Here is a 13,500-nt window from a genome sequence, read left to right as displayed (position 1 = left end):
TGACTGAACAACAACATAGCCCAAGAGACAGCCTCTTAGATAGCCTGAAGAACTGCTCAGATAAGGGGGGAGGTCAGTGTGTATGTGGTTGTGGCAAAGGGGGTAGGTACATGCAAGCAAGCACACATCTCAGTAGAAGGTTGCTGCTAGTCATGCGGAACCTTCATTAATGGTTTTAGTGCTTTTCTAAGTGTGGGAGGATGCAAGAACCCAGGTTTATTAAAAAATTTCCTCTCAAAATATTTGACTATCTGAAGCTTTGTTCTACCAGTGTTCTCAAAGTCTTGCTCTTAATCTGTATCCTGACCTCCTTTCAGGGTGTGTTAAAGGTCAGCAGCTGCAGTGGCTAATAACTCAGTTCTAGTTGTGATATCTACAAATTGGTATGAACTCCTCTCTTCTTGAAATCTCTAAGATATCTTGAAATTCGTGTACTTGTCAGGAGGTGCCCTTCATTATTCACCTGATAAGGCTGCTGGGAACCTAAAAGTTTCCAATTTCTGGAGGGATCAGGTAGAGAGAAAAGACAAATGTTTCAATTCTGCTTATAAGGATTGTTTTTTGTTGTAGTCGTTAAGCCCTGTCTGATTCTTTGTGACCTGATGGACTGTAGCCTGCCAGACTCCTCTGTCCATGGGATTTTCCAGGAAAGAATACTGGAGTGGGTTGCCATTCCTTCTCCAGGGGATCTTCCCAACCCAGGGATCAAACCCATGTCTCCTACATTGGCATTCTTTACCACTGAGCCAACTGGGAAGCCCCTTCTTTTCCCTTAACAAAACACATTTTCACTCCTTATATCTTTTACTGAAAATACAACTTCTACTTTTCTTGCATACTGAAATGTTTCCCTTATTATTTGTAGTAGCTTTAATACATATTTTAATTAGAATTCTCAACTCTTGAAAATCAATTTCTAGTGAAAACTAAGAAGTAAGCACTTAGGAACTTTTATAGTATCATTCTATACATGGGCAAAATTTTAAATATTATTCATACTGTTTAAAAACATGGGCTTTCTTATAGAAAATGTCCCAGTGTTGCACCAAACATATTTATTAATAGTCCTAAATATCTTTAATTTCTCTGTAAAAGAAACCCAGTGTTCAGTAATTAATGTCTCAGTATCTTATTTTATTTGAGAATGACCTAGTCAATAAACTTTCATCATTTAACTTAATTTAGTAAAACTTTAAAATTTTAAGTTTCCAAAATCTGAAGAAGCTATTTTTAAGTAAATATGCCTAAAACATAATTACTCCTAAAGAGTTTACCTAAATATTCTTATCTTATTTACATTTAATTTACTTATAAACAATTTTATCATACCAAGTGATTTTTTCTTCCTTATAAATTTTTCTCCAGATATAATAAGGTCTTATTTGACTTTTAGTAAACCTAGGTACAATCATACTATTATACTTAATGTTGATAGCTCTAAAGATATGTCTGTATTAAACCAACAAACTTAAACTAACTTTAATAACAAATATTAATTTAATACTGAATATTTCCCAGTTCATATGAACCTGAAATTCATTTGGGTTGGTTTCTTTTATATTTCTCAGAATTTATGTAAGCACTTAATTTTTGTTAAATCAACTAAATAGAGCTCATTTCCAAGTTAATTTTGGTTATACCATCTGGAAGTAGAGACATAACATATCTCTAACATATATACAGACATATATACATCCATGTAGACACAGAGATCTCACAATTTGATTTTAAAACTTAGCTATGAATCAAGTATTACAATATAAAACTCACTAGTTTATAAATAAAAATTGGAATACATTAAGTTTACTCACCTGAATTTTGAAAGGCCTTTCCCTTCTCTTTTTTCTCAGTCTCAGGAGTTGGAGATGGTCTAGGGTAAGAGATGAGTTCTTAAGAGCCCTGGTAGAATATACACATCTCAAGACACAAAAAGAGAAATGCAAGTTTCTCCTAGAAGGACTTGTTCTCTTTGGATCAGGATTGTGAAAAGACATTTCATCAAGCTGGCTTTTTTTAAACTTAACTGTGTAAGCAATAAAAGAGCCCATTTTGACCATTTGAGGGGACAAAATTTCCTTTAATTCTCAATTAAGTTGGTACTTGTAAATATAAGTTTTGTATAACCTGACTTGAGTGTTGGTTGGAGGCTGGCTTTCTGACAAGCCTCATTTAGGAAAGATGTTAGGCCAGTAACCCACCTAGTCAACTAGACCACTCAGTGTCTTCTTGAGAAAATTCCAGCATCTTTCAAATGGAGAGCCTGTTCTATACCTCTAAACAAAACTTTGGTTCATCAACCAATAATTGGAAGATCTAAGAACCAAAAGAGCTTACTCCAATTTGTCTGGACACACCAAGGAGGTAGACATGCACTAGGGGCCCTGTTGGTACAAAGACTCCAGCTCCACACAGAATTCAGGTAGGAGAGGAGTCTGCTCGAGGTCCCTGGTGTCAGTGCTCAGTTGCTTCAGTTGTGTCTGACTCTTTGTGACCCTATGGACTGTAGCCCGCCAGGCTCTTCTGTCTGTGGAATTTTTCAGGCAAGAACACTGCAGTGGGTTGCCATGCCTTCCTCCAGCGGATCTTCCCCCCTCTGCACCCACCCAGGGTTCAAACCTGCCTCTCTTACATCTCCTGCGTTGGCAGGCAGGTTCTTTACCACTAGCTCCACCTGGAAAGTCCCTGGTTCCCTTAGTGGTCACCAAAACTATCAACTGAAATTAAAATACTGAATGTGAGAGCTCTGAGTTTCAGTTTTATTGAGAGATGTAGGGCTATAAACCAGGAGACAGCCTCTTGGAGGGCTCTGAGGAACTGCTTAGAAGAGGTAAGGGAGGAGGTCAGGGTATATGTGATTTTAGCAAAGGGAGTACATACAAGCAGGCACACATCTCAGTAGAAGGTTGCTGCTAGTCATGAGGATCAGATACCTTCATTAATGGTTTTGGTGCTTGTTCAAGTGTGGAAAGATGCAAGAATCCAGGTTCATAGAAAATTCTCCTGAAAATACTTAACTATCTGAACGCTTGTTCTGCCAATATGTGCCAAAGCACACATACCTCACCCTGACCTCCTGTCAGGATGCGTTAAAGGTTAGCAGCTGCAGTGACTAAAAACTCAATTCTTGTAGAGCCGAATGGTGATCAGCCTTCATTAGCTGCCAACTTCATGAGTTGGGGTACCTCTCCTGTCTTTGCTAAGTGCTACCCTCCAGAAACTGTGTTCTGTGAGGCATTTTTTTTGGCCATCTTGTCTTCCATACTCTTCCTGATTGACCACTTCTAGTCTTCTGGTTTCAGTAGATGTTGTTGACCTCCAAATTTGTATCTGCAGTTCAATCGAGCAGAAAGAGAATATACTGTAGGAAACTAAAATTGAGATTGTACAAACTCATCCTTTCTCCTGAAAATATCGTTTCTCCTGATTTCACTAATCATGATCACATACTCTGTGGCCTAAACCAGACATATTTGAGTCATCATACCAAGCTTTTTCCTTTTCCCTAACCTCTTAGATCAATTCAGGCCTGAAATTTTCTGTTTTTCAAATTGAGGTTCATGTGTACATACATACTCAGTCATGTCCAACTCTTTGCAACCCCATGGACTGTAGTCCCTAGGCTCCTCTGTCCATGGGATTCTCCAGGCAAGAATACTGGAGTAGGTTGCCATGCCCTCCTCCAGGGAATCTTCCAAACCCAGGGATCAAACCCACATCTCTTATGTCTCCTCCATTGGCAAGAGGGTTCTTTACCACTATCACCACCTGGAAAAGCCCAATATTACCCTTAGACCTGAGGAAAAGATATAGACTCCATAGGTTCAAGGGGTATGGTCACCCAGAACTCATGCCCTCCCTTCTAGAACATGCTCTGGATACCCAGGTGGGCCCAAGTCTGGTTCCAAAAACTGCACAGTTTTTTCCCAGGGTCAAGGCAGGCCCACACCTGATGTGCACAAAGATATGCCTGGGTGGGGTGGGGGTTGGGGGCGGTGGCCCAGGAGCTGCTCTTTGCACACTATGAGGTGGGGGAAGGGGAGGAGCACAGAGCAGAGCTTCAGAGGAATAGAATGGGGTAGGCTTCAGGGATAGACCTGTTTCTCCCCATGTCCCACTACACTCCTCTATGTAACTGGGAACCTCAAATATTGAACCTGACCTTTCAGATCATGATGAGATGGATGAAACTGGAGCCGATTATACAGAGTAAAGTAAGCCAGAAAGAAAAACACCAATACAGTATACTAACACATGTATATGGAATTTAGAAAGATGACAATGACGACCCTGTATGCAAGACAGCAAAAAAGACACAAATGTGTATAATGGACTTTTGGACTCAGAGGGAGAGGGAGAGGGTGGGATGATTTGGGAGAATGGCATTCTAACATGTATACTATCATGTAAGAATTGAATCGCCAGTCTATGTCTGACACAGGATACAGCATGCTTGGGGCTGGTGCATGGGGATGACCCAGAGAGATGTTATGGGGAGGGGAGGTGGGAGGGGGGTTCATGTTTGGGAACGCATGTAAGAATTAAAGATTTTTAAATTAAAGAAAAAAAAACCTGAAAAAAAAATGTATTGGTCACAATAGGAAGCTAGAACATACATTATTTGACCATTTGTTTTTAAGCAATTATTTTTCAGTAGTTAGGATATGGTATCTGGTCCTCCATGTCCCACATATATGCCTACCCTGACCTCATTTTCCTCCCCAGGTCACTGGACCAAGCTCTACCATGAACCAAACCAGATGCCAGAGGAGAAAGGAAGTCTCTGTTGATATTGTCAACATTGCAGATGTCTCCAGGAAAAATTGGAAAAAATGAAAGTTGGGTCTAGAGAGGCTGGAATACCAGCCCACTTAACCCCATCTATTGTACCAGAAATAGTTCTATGCAGAGTCACTTATTTTAATCACTCAAGAACTGTATTCAAAACTGAAAATATTAATTAGTTGGCATATAAGCCCTTGATGACTCTTCAGTTTTGAACTTGCGTATATGCTCACTTTTTTCTTGTATGGGAAATTGTCTACCTAACCACGTAGTTTCTTGAGGGTAGAAAACACGTTTCATATTCCGTTTTGGTATCCTCTCCAGATTTTCACGTACCTTTGTATATGTAATATATATCAGTAAATATGACTGGCTATAATAAACTGATCTTTGTTCCTATCTAAGATAAATGATTATCTACAACTAATCAAAAATATTGTATTTGCTTTATATCTAGGCTTACATTTCAACTTAGGTTATCAATCTGTATCTCCACTCAGTAGCATTTATATGTTTCTAGCCCAAGAATGAATGAGTCACAAAAAAAAATTCTAGGATTAAATTAATATAAACTTACATGTCTGCCAAAAGCAATAATATTACCTTGTTTAAAAGAAAAGGTGTAGTCATCAAATGAATCATAAGACAAATTTACTAACTTGTTTTTGTTTTTCCCAGGAAATATAACCTCTACTTGCATGTAACATTAGGAATTCTGAAGAAACACACACTGCCCACCAAAACACACACTGCCCAACCTCCTCAACACCCTTCCCTTCCCCGACCCCAGTTGTATATGTATCCAATAAGCAAATACTTGGGAGAAAATAAACGCAGGATTTGTTAAACCATATGCAGTTTTCCCTGGAACTAAAGATAGTGTGTTTTATAGTTGCATGGCAACAATGAACAACTGAAGATGACAAGCAGGCACAGAAATAACCCTTATTTAGCTGAAATCCAGATAAATCCTTGTAGGAATAATTGGAAATAGAGAACTAGAAAGTGGGAAGAAGAAAAGAAGGCAAAGTAATACAGTGGGATGAATAAAGTTAATAATAAGTAGATGTTCACTGAGCACCCACTGTGTGCCTGGCATAGTGTCCACTATATTACACACATCATCTCATCCATGGACACTTAGAGAAAATCCTCTGGGTTGGAATCCAACTTACTCTGCATCTCCAAGGTTATGGTAAATAAAAGAGTAAAGAAACAAAAATGATGTGAACAGTAAACTAAATTAACATAAGTCCTTCTATAATAATATAAATATTAAAAAGCTGTGTAGGATTTAGAAAGTCTCATTCAGAAGTCACATATTTTAATCATTCAAGAACTATATTCAAAACTGAAAATAGTAGTTAGTTGGCATATAAGCCCTTGATGACTCCTCAGAGGTGGCCAAATAATTTCCTTTACACAGAATCCAAAATAGTATTTAGAACAAAGACTGTTTAGAGTAACAAATATTTTTAATGAAAACAATAACTAAGTAACCTTTGAATGTGAGCATGTCAAGACATAGCAAAGGCAAAACAAGTAATTTTTCTTAGGAAAAATTATCTCATGTAAGAGTAGAAATTCTGGAGCAGTTATATGTCAAAAATATGAAATCTGAGGTTGGTCTACTATCCATTTGCTGGGGGGAAAGGTAACAGATTGTAAGCACCTGATAGTCATTAGTGGTGATGAGATAATTGTCCCCAACTGTTCCATGTGTAATTTGAAATGCATGCAAATAACAGGTTCTCATACATGGCCAAATATTTTTCATACTGTTCCTCAATCTTACTGGAAAAATTACAGTAGTAAATGTTATCCAGAAATATTTTGCCATGCTTATGATTAAAATTAGAATACTGAACTTACCCAGAAAGCTTTAAAACTATAATTTTATCTGGTAGTTCGATTTTTGGCTCCCCTAGTGGCTCAGCAGTAAACAATCCACCTGCCAGGCAGGAGATGTGGGTTTGATCCCTGGATTGGGAATATCCCCCAAAGAAGGAAGTGGCAATTTACTCCAATATTCTTGCCTGGAGAATCCCATGGACAGAGGAACTTGGTGTGCTACAGTCCATGGGTTACAAAGAGTCAGACATAATTTCAAGACTGAGCATGCACACACACATGCTATTAAACAGAAATGATATGGTGATACTGGGGTCAAGTAAAGACTAGTTAGGAAAAAACACAAGCCTGAATCTGCACAGTATTGCTGGCACCGGCCAGAAATGGAAAGCTAATTCATGACGTTCCACTTTGTGTGGCCCTGAAACACTTCTTGAAGGGAAATCCCCTCAGTGGGCAGAAATTTAGGCTGCTCATTTGATTGTCCACTTTGCATGGAGAGAAAAATGCCCTGGTATCTACTTAGGCCACATTCTCCTGGATAGTCTTCAGTTCAGTTCACTCACTGTCGTGTCCAGCTCTTTGCAACTCCATGGACTGCAGCAAACCAGGCTTCCCTGTCCACCAACAACTCCCGGAGGTTACTCAAACCAATGTCCATCGAGTCGGTGATGTCCATCTAATAATCTCATCCTCTGTTGTCCCCTTCTCCTCCTGCTTGCAATCTTTCCCAGCAACAGGGTCTTTTCCAATGAGTCAGTTCTTCCCATGAGGTGGCCAAAGTACCAGAGCTTCCTTCAGCTTTAGCATCAGTTCTTCCAATGAATATTCAGGACTGATTTCCTTTAGGATGGACTGGTTGGATCTCCTTGCAGTCCAAGGGACTCTCAAGAGTCTTCTCCAACACCACGGTTCAAAAGCATCAATTCTTCAGCACTCAATTTTCTGGATGCTCCAACTCTCACATCCATACATGACTACTAGAAAAAACTTAGCCTTGACTAGACAGACCATTGTTGGCAAAGTAATGTCTCTGCTTTTTAATATGCTGTATACGTCAGTCATAGCTTTTCTTCCCAGGAGCAAGCATCTTTTAATTTCATGACTGCAGTCACCATCTGCACTGATTTTGGAGCCCAAGAAAATAGTCTGTCACTGTTTCCCCATCTATTTACCATGAAGTGATTGGACCAGATGCCATGTTCTTAGTTTTTGAATACTGAGTTTGTTTGTTTGTTTGTTTGTTTTTGAATACTGAGTTTTAAGCCAGCTTTTTCACTCCGCTGTTTCACTTTCATCAAGAGGCTCTTTAGTTCCTCTTCGATTTCTGCCATAAGGGTGGTGTCATCTGCATATCTGGGGTAATTGATATTTCTCCTAGCAATCTTGATTCCAGTTTGTGCTTCATCCAGCCAGGCATTTCATATGATGTACTCTGCATATAAGTTAAAATATACAGGATGAAAATATATAGCCTTGACATACTCCTTTCCCGATTTGGAACCAATCTGTTGTTCCATGTCCAGTTCTAATTGTTGCTTCTTGACTCTCATACAGATTTCTCAGGAGGCAGGTCATGTGGTCTTGTATTCCCATCTCTTGAAGAATTTTCCACAGTTTGTTGTGATCCACACAGTCAAAGGCTTTGGTGTAGTCAATAAACCAGAAGTAGATGTTTTTCTGGAATGCTCTTGCATTTTTGATGATCCAATGGATGTTGGCAATTTGATCTCTGGTTTCTCTGCCTTTTCTAAAACCAGCTTGAACATCTGGAATTTCACAGTTCATGTACTGTTGAAGCCTGGCTTGGAGAATTTTGAGCATTACTTTGCTAGCATGTGAGATGAATGCAATTGTGTGGTAGTTTGAGCATTTTTTGGCATTGCCTTTCTTTGGGATTGGAATGAAAATTGACCTTTTCCAGTCCTGTGGCCACTGCTGCGTTTTCCAAATTTGCTGGCATATTGAGTGCAGCACTTTCACAGCATCATCTTTTAGGATTTGAAATAGCACAACTGGAATTCCATCACCTCCACTAGCTTTGTTTGTAGTGATGCTTCCTAAGGCCCACTTGACTTCGCGTTCCAGGATGTCTGGCTCTAGGTGTGTGATCACCCCATCATGGTTATCTGGGTCATGAAGATCTTTTTTGTATAGTTCTTCTGTGTATTCTTGCCACCTCTTCTTAATATCTTCTGCTTCTGTTAGGCCCATATCCTTGCTCTCCTTTATTGTGCACATATTGCATGAAATGTTCCCTTGGTATCTCTAATTTTCTTGAAGAGATCTCTAGTCTTTCCATTCTTGTTTTCCTCTACTTCTTTGCATTGGTCACTGAGGAAGGCTGTCTTACCTCTCCTTGCTATTCTTTGGAACTCTGCATTCAAATGGGTACATCTTTCCTTTCCTCCTTTGCCTTTTGCTTCTCTTCTTTACTCAGCTATTTGTAAGGCCTCCTCAGACAACCATTTTGCCTTTTTGTATTTCTTTTTCTTGGGGATGGTCTTGATCACTGCCTCTTGTCACGAACCTCTTCTCATGATCGCTGTCATGAACCTCCATCCATAGTTCTTACTCCAGGCCTTCTGCCTATCAGATCTAATCCTTTAAATCTATTTGTCACATCCACTGTATAATCATAAGGGATTTGATTTAGGTCATACCTGAATGGTCGAGTGGTTTTCCCTACTTTCTTCAATTTAATTCTGAATTTGGCAATAAGGAGCTCATGATCTGAGCCACAGTCAACTCCTGCTCTTGTTTTTGCTGACTGTATAGAGCCTCTCCATCTTTGGCTGCAAAGAATATAATCAATCTGATTTTGGTATTGACCACCTGGTGATGTCCTTGTGTAGAGTCTTCTCTTGTGATGTTGGAAGAGGGTTTGCTATGACCAGTGTGTTCTCTTGGCAAAACTTTGTTAGCCTTTGACCTGCTTCATTTTGTACTCCAAGGCCAAATTTGCCTGTTACTCCAGGTATCTCTTGACTTCCTACTTTTGCATTCCTGCCCCCTACAATGAAAAGGACATCTTTTGGGGGTATTTGTTCTAGAAGGTCTTATAGGTCTTCATAGAACCATTCAACTTTAGCTTCTTCAGCATTACTGGTTGGGGCATAGACTTGGATTACTGTGATACTGAATAATTTGCCTTGGAAACCAACAGAGATTATTCTGTTGTTTTTGAGATTGTATCCAAGTACTTCATTTCAGACTCTTTTGTGTGACTATGATGACTACTCCAATTCTTCTAAGGGATTCTTGCCCACAGTAGTAGATATAATGGTCATCTGAATTAAATTCACCCATTCCAGTCCATCTTAGTTTGCTGATTCCTAAAATGTTGATGTTCACTCCTGCCATCTCCTGTTTGACCACTTCCAATTTGCCTTGATTCATGGACCTTGACTGAGGACTCATGCATCCTCAAACAGATAATTGAGAATAATTTTTAAACATCAAGGTCTTTTCTCCTAATGGTTTACACTCTGTTTATCAGTAGCTGACATGCAGGTGCATTGTTTGATATATTAAAATTATCTTTATTAATAAATATAGTCTCTTCAGCAGAAAAAATTCTTTGAAAAGACTTAATTGGGGAAATAATGTAAGGTCAATTGGTATAGAAACATTGAAACCAAGAGTAAAATATAAATTGCTTCTACCATAAAATACTTATGTTTTTTAAAACTTTTGATGTAAATCTTTTCTGTACTTTTATTTTTATTTTCAAAAAGTAAGAATTTAAAATTCCAAAAATGTGCCTAAATTTTATCTCCTATATATGAAATCAGCAGCCTAAGAGCTATAGAACCATATGTCCTTTAAATTCTTCATTTGTAAAACTTCAGCCAAATATAAATTTTTAACTTACTCTAATTTAAAATGTATTGGTAAACTTTTCTTTTAATATCATCCTGTCCATAGCTAGTATTCTTTATATAATTATCTTATTCTGTTAGGAAGAAATAAATATTCTCCATTTACAAACAGGCAAAACAAGCCTGAAAAGAAATTTGATTGAGACTCTATAGCCTGAAAGCCAGGATCAGAAGTCAACACCTTGACATTTTCTAGTTCCATTTTCTTTTCTTGACATTGTCTTCTGCCTCTTGGGTATGAATTAGGAAACATTATATCAGCACTGTTTGAAAATTAGGTTATAAATCTTAAATGTATTTTTCTTCTTTTCAGAAAAGGTTCCTGTGTTTCAGGACTTTTATAATTATTACTCCTTTTTCCTTAAATGCTCTCCTACCAGGTCTTGGACAGCTGCCCCCTTTGCATCATTGAGGTGTGAGTACAAATGTCACTCTTCACAAAGAGGCATTCTTTGGTGGCACTGTTCTTTATTTACCAGTCAGTTTCTATCCCACTTTTTTTTTTCCTTAATGCTTATCAACATCCAAAAAATACATTATTTTAAAATGTTTTTATTTTTAGCTTCCATGATTAGAACATAAGGTCTTTAGTGATGGGACTGTATCCTTCATGTCTGCAACAGTGATGTACATACCACATGCTCAGTAAAGACTTGTCTAATAACTAAATGGCTTTTTAAAATAAAATGATAAATGAATTTTATTTTGGTACTTTGAAAATTTTTAAATGAAAACAATATGTTCTAATAAAAAATAAATTTTAAAAATAAATAAATAAAAATAAAATTTAGAGAATTTGAAAGCAACAGTATATAAACAATAAACTCCTTAGAAATCATGAATTTGAATTTTTTTTAAAAAAGGTAAGCATGTGCTCCAGCTCAGACTGAGCTGGGGCTCCAGACACAGTGCTCACTGGATGCTCCCATCCTGCAACCTCCTTCCTCCTGCTCCCCCTGCCCACCCCTCCTCCCCTCGCTCCTTTCCTCCAGCTCAAGTTCCCTGTTGCCTGAACCCAGAGCTGAAATCTGATGGAACCACCGCAATGTTTGCTTCTAGATTCCTGGTTTCCCAGAAGATGAAATACCCAAGGCAGCACTGCTGATCAACCAAGGTAAGGATGGTCTGTTGAATAAATGATACTGTGACAACTGGTTGAAAGTGAAAAGTAAATGTGTTAGTCCAGGCTCCTCTGTCCCTGGGATTCTCTAGGCAAGAATACTGGAGAGGGTAGCCATTCCCTTCTCCAGGGGATCTTCCTAGAGATCCCTCTTTGCAGGCAGATTCTTTACTGTATGAGCCAGCAAGGAATATTCAGGTAGAAATAATGAAACTGGAGGCCTGCCTCATACCATACAGAAAAAGTACTTCTAGGTAGATTAATATTTTTAAAACGTTGAAAACTTTTTAAAAAATATTAAGATCTTTTGGACTTCAGGGTAGGTAAAGATTTCTGAAGACACAAAAAGTCCAGATTATACAAGAAGTGATTGAGAAACTAGATTACACTAAAAATTAAGAGTTTCTATTCACCAAATAATGCCATGAAGAAAACCCAGAAGACAAACCACAACCTTGAAAGACATATTTGCAAACACATTTAATCAACGAGCTTCTCTGGTGGCTCAGATGGTAAAGTGTCTGCCTGCAATAAGGAAGACCCGGGTTCGATCCTGGGGTTGGGAAGATCTCCTGGAGAAGGAAACGGCAACCCACTCCAGTACTCTTGCCTGGAGAATCCCACGGACGGAGGAGCCTGGTAGGCTACAGTCCATGTGTCGCAAAGAGTCGGACACGACAGAGCAACTTCACTTTCACTTTTTAATTAATATACAGAATATACAGAACTACAGTAAGAAAACAGAAATAACCCAATAAAAAATGAAAAAGTCAGGGACAGTCATTTCATTTCACCAAAGAGAGACCACCACTGAGCAGTAAGCAGGTGAGAAGCTGCTCACTCATCAGTAGTCAAGGAAATGCAAAAGAACAGGATGAGATGCTGTTTTTACATTCAGTTTAAAAGAGCTCTGACAATATGATTTTAACTACTTTGGAGAACAGAAATTATCATGTGAACTTGGACACATCCTAAGATATGTCTTTTCTCTTCAGGGTATTTACCCTAAAGAAATTTCTGCACATGTGTGCCCAGGGCAGTGGACAAGGATTTTCTCAGCAGTGTTGTACAAGGTAAGCAAGACCCAAAGACAACCCAAATATCCATCTTTGGTAGGTGGTGTGTGCTTATACAGTGGAATAGTATTCTGAAATAAAAACGAACTCCAGTTCCAGGAAATGAAACGGATAAATCTCAAAGAAATGTTGCTGCTGCTGCTAAGTTGCTTCATTCATGTCCGACTCTATGTGACCACATAGAGGGCAGCCCACCAGGCTCCTCCATCCATGGGATTTTCCAGGCAAGCGTACTGGAGTGGGGTGCCATCGCCTTCTCCGCAAAGACATGTTAAGCGACAGAAAAACACAGAAGGAAATATGAATCTCACCATGGAACACTGAAAAACATACAAACCAACTATATTGTTAGGAATACAGAAGAAAGTATACCAAAAGCCAGAAAAAGATTATTGTAAAATCAGGTCACTGGTTACCTGTAAGGGAGGGAAGAGGTTAGTGCTGGAAAGGGTACACAGGGTGCTTTGGGGTCCTAGAAATGTTCTAATAATTTTTTTTGGCTTGCTGGTATAAGGGATCTTAGTTCCCTAACCAGAGATTGAACCCACACCTGCTACAGTGGAAGCACAGAGTCTTAACCACTGGACCACCATGGAAGTCTCCAGTGTTCTAATTCTTGACTTGGGAGGAAAAACAAGCTAGATTCTGTGTGCGCTAAAGGATAGCACACTGCTCACATTTCCTGGAGGAGACTTAGGTAGCCACACCTAGTTGTAAGGGAGGCTGGCTTTGTAGTCTAGCTGTCTGTGTCCACTGCTCTCACCCTCAGGTCCAGAACAGCACCTGACAT

Source organism: Ovis aries, chromosome 1 (assembly GCF_016772045.2).
Source record: "Ovis aries strain OAR_USU_Benz2616 breed Rambouillet chromosome 1, ARS-UI_Ramb_v3.0, whole genome shotgun sequence".
Classification (NCBI taxonomy): Eukaryota; Metazoa; Chordata; class Mammalia; order Artiodactyla; family Bovidae; genus Ovis; species Ovis aries.
The sequence above is the reverse complement of the archived record's forward strand: the minus strand, read 5'-3'. Positions refer to the sequence as shown.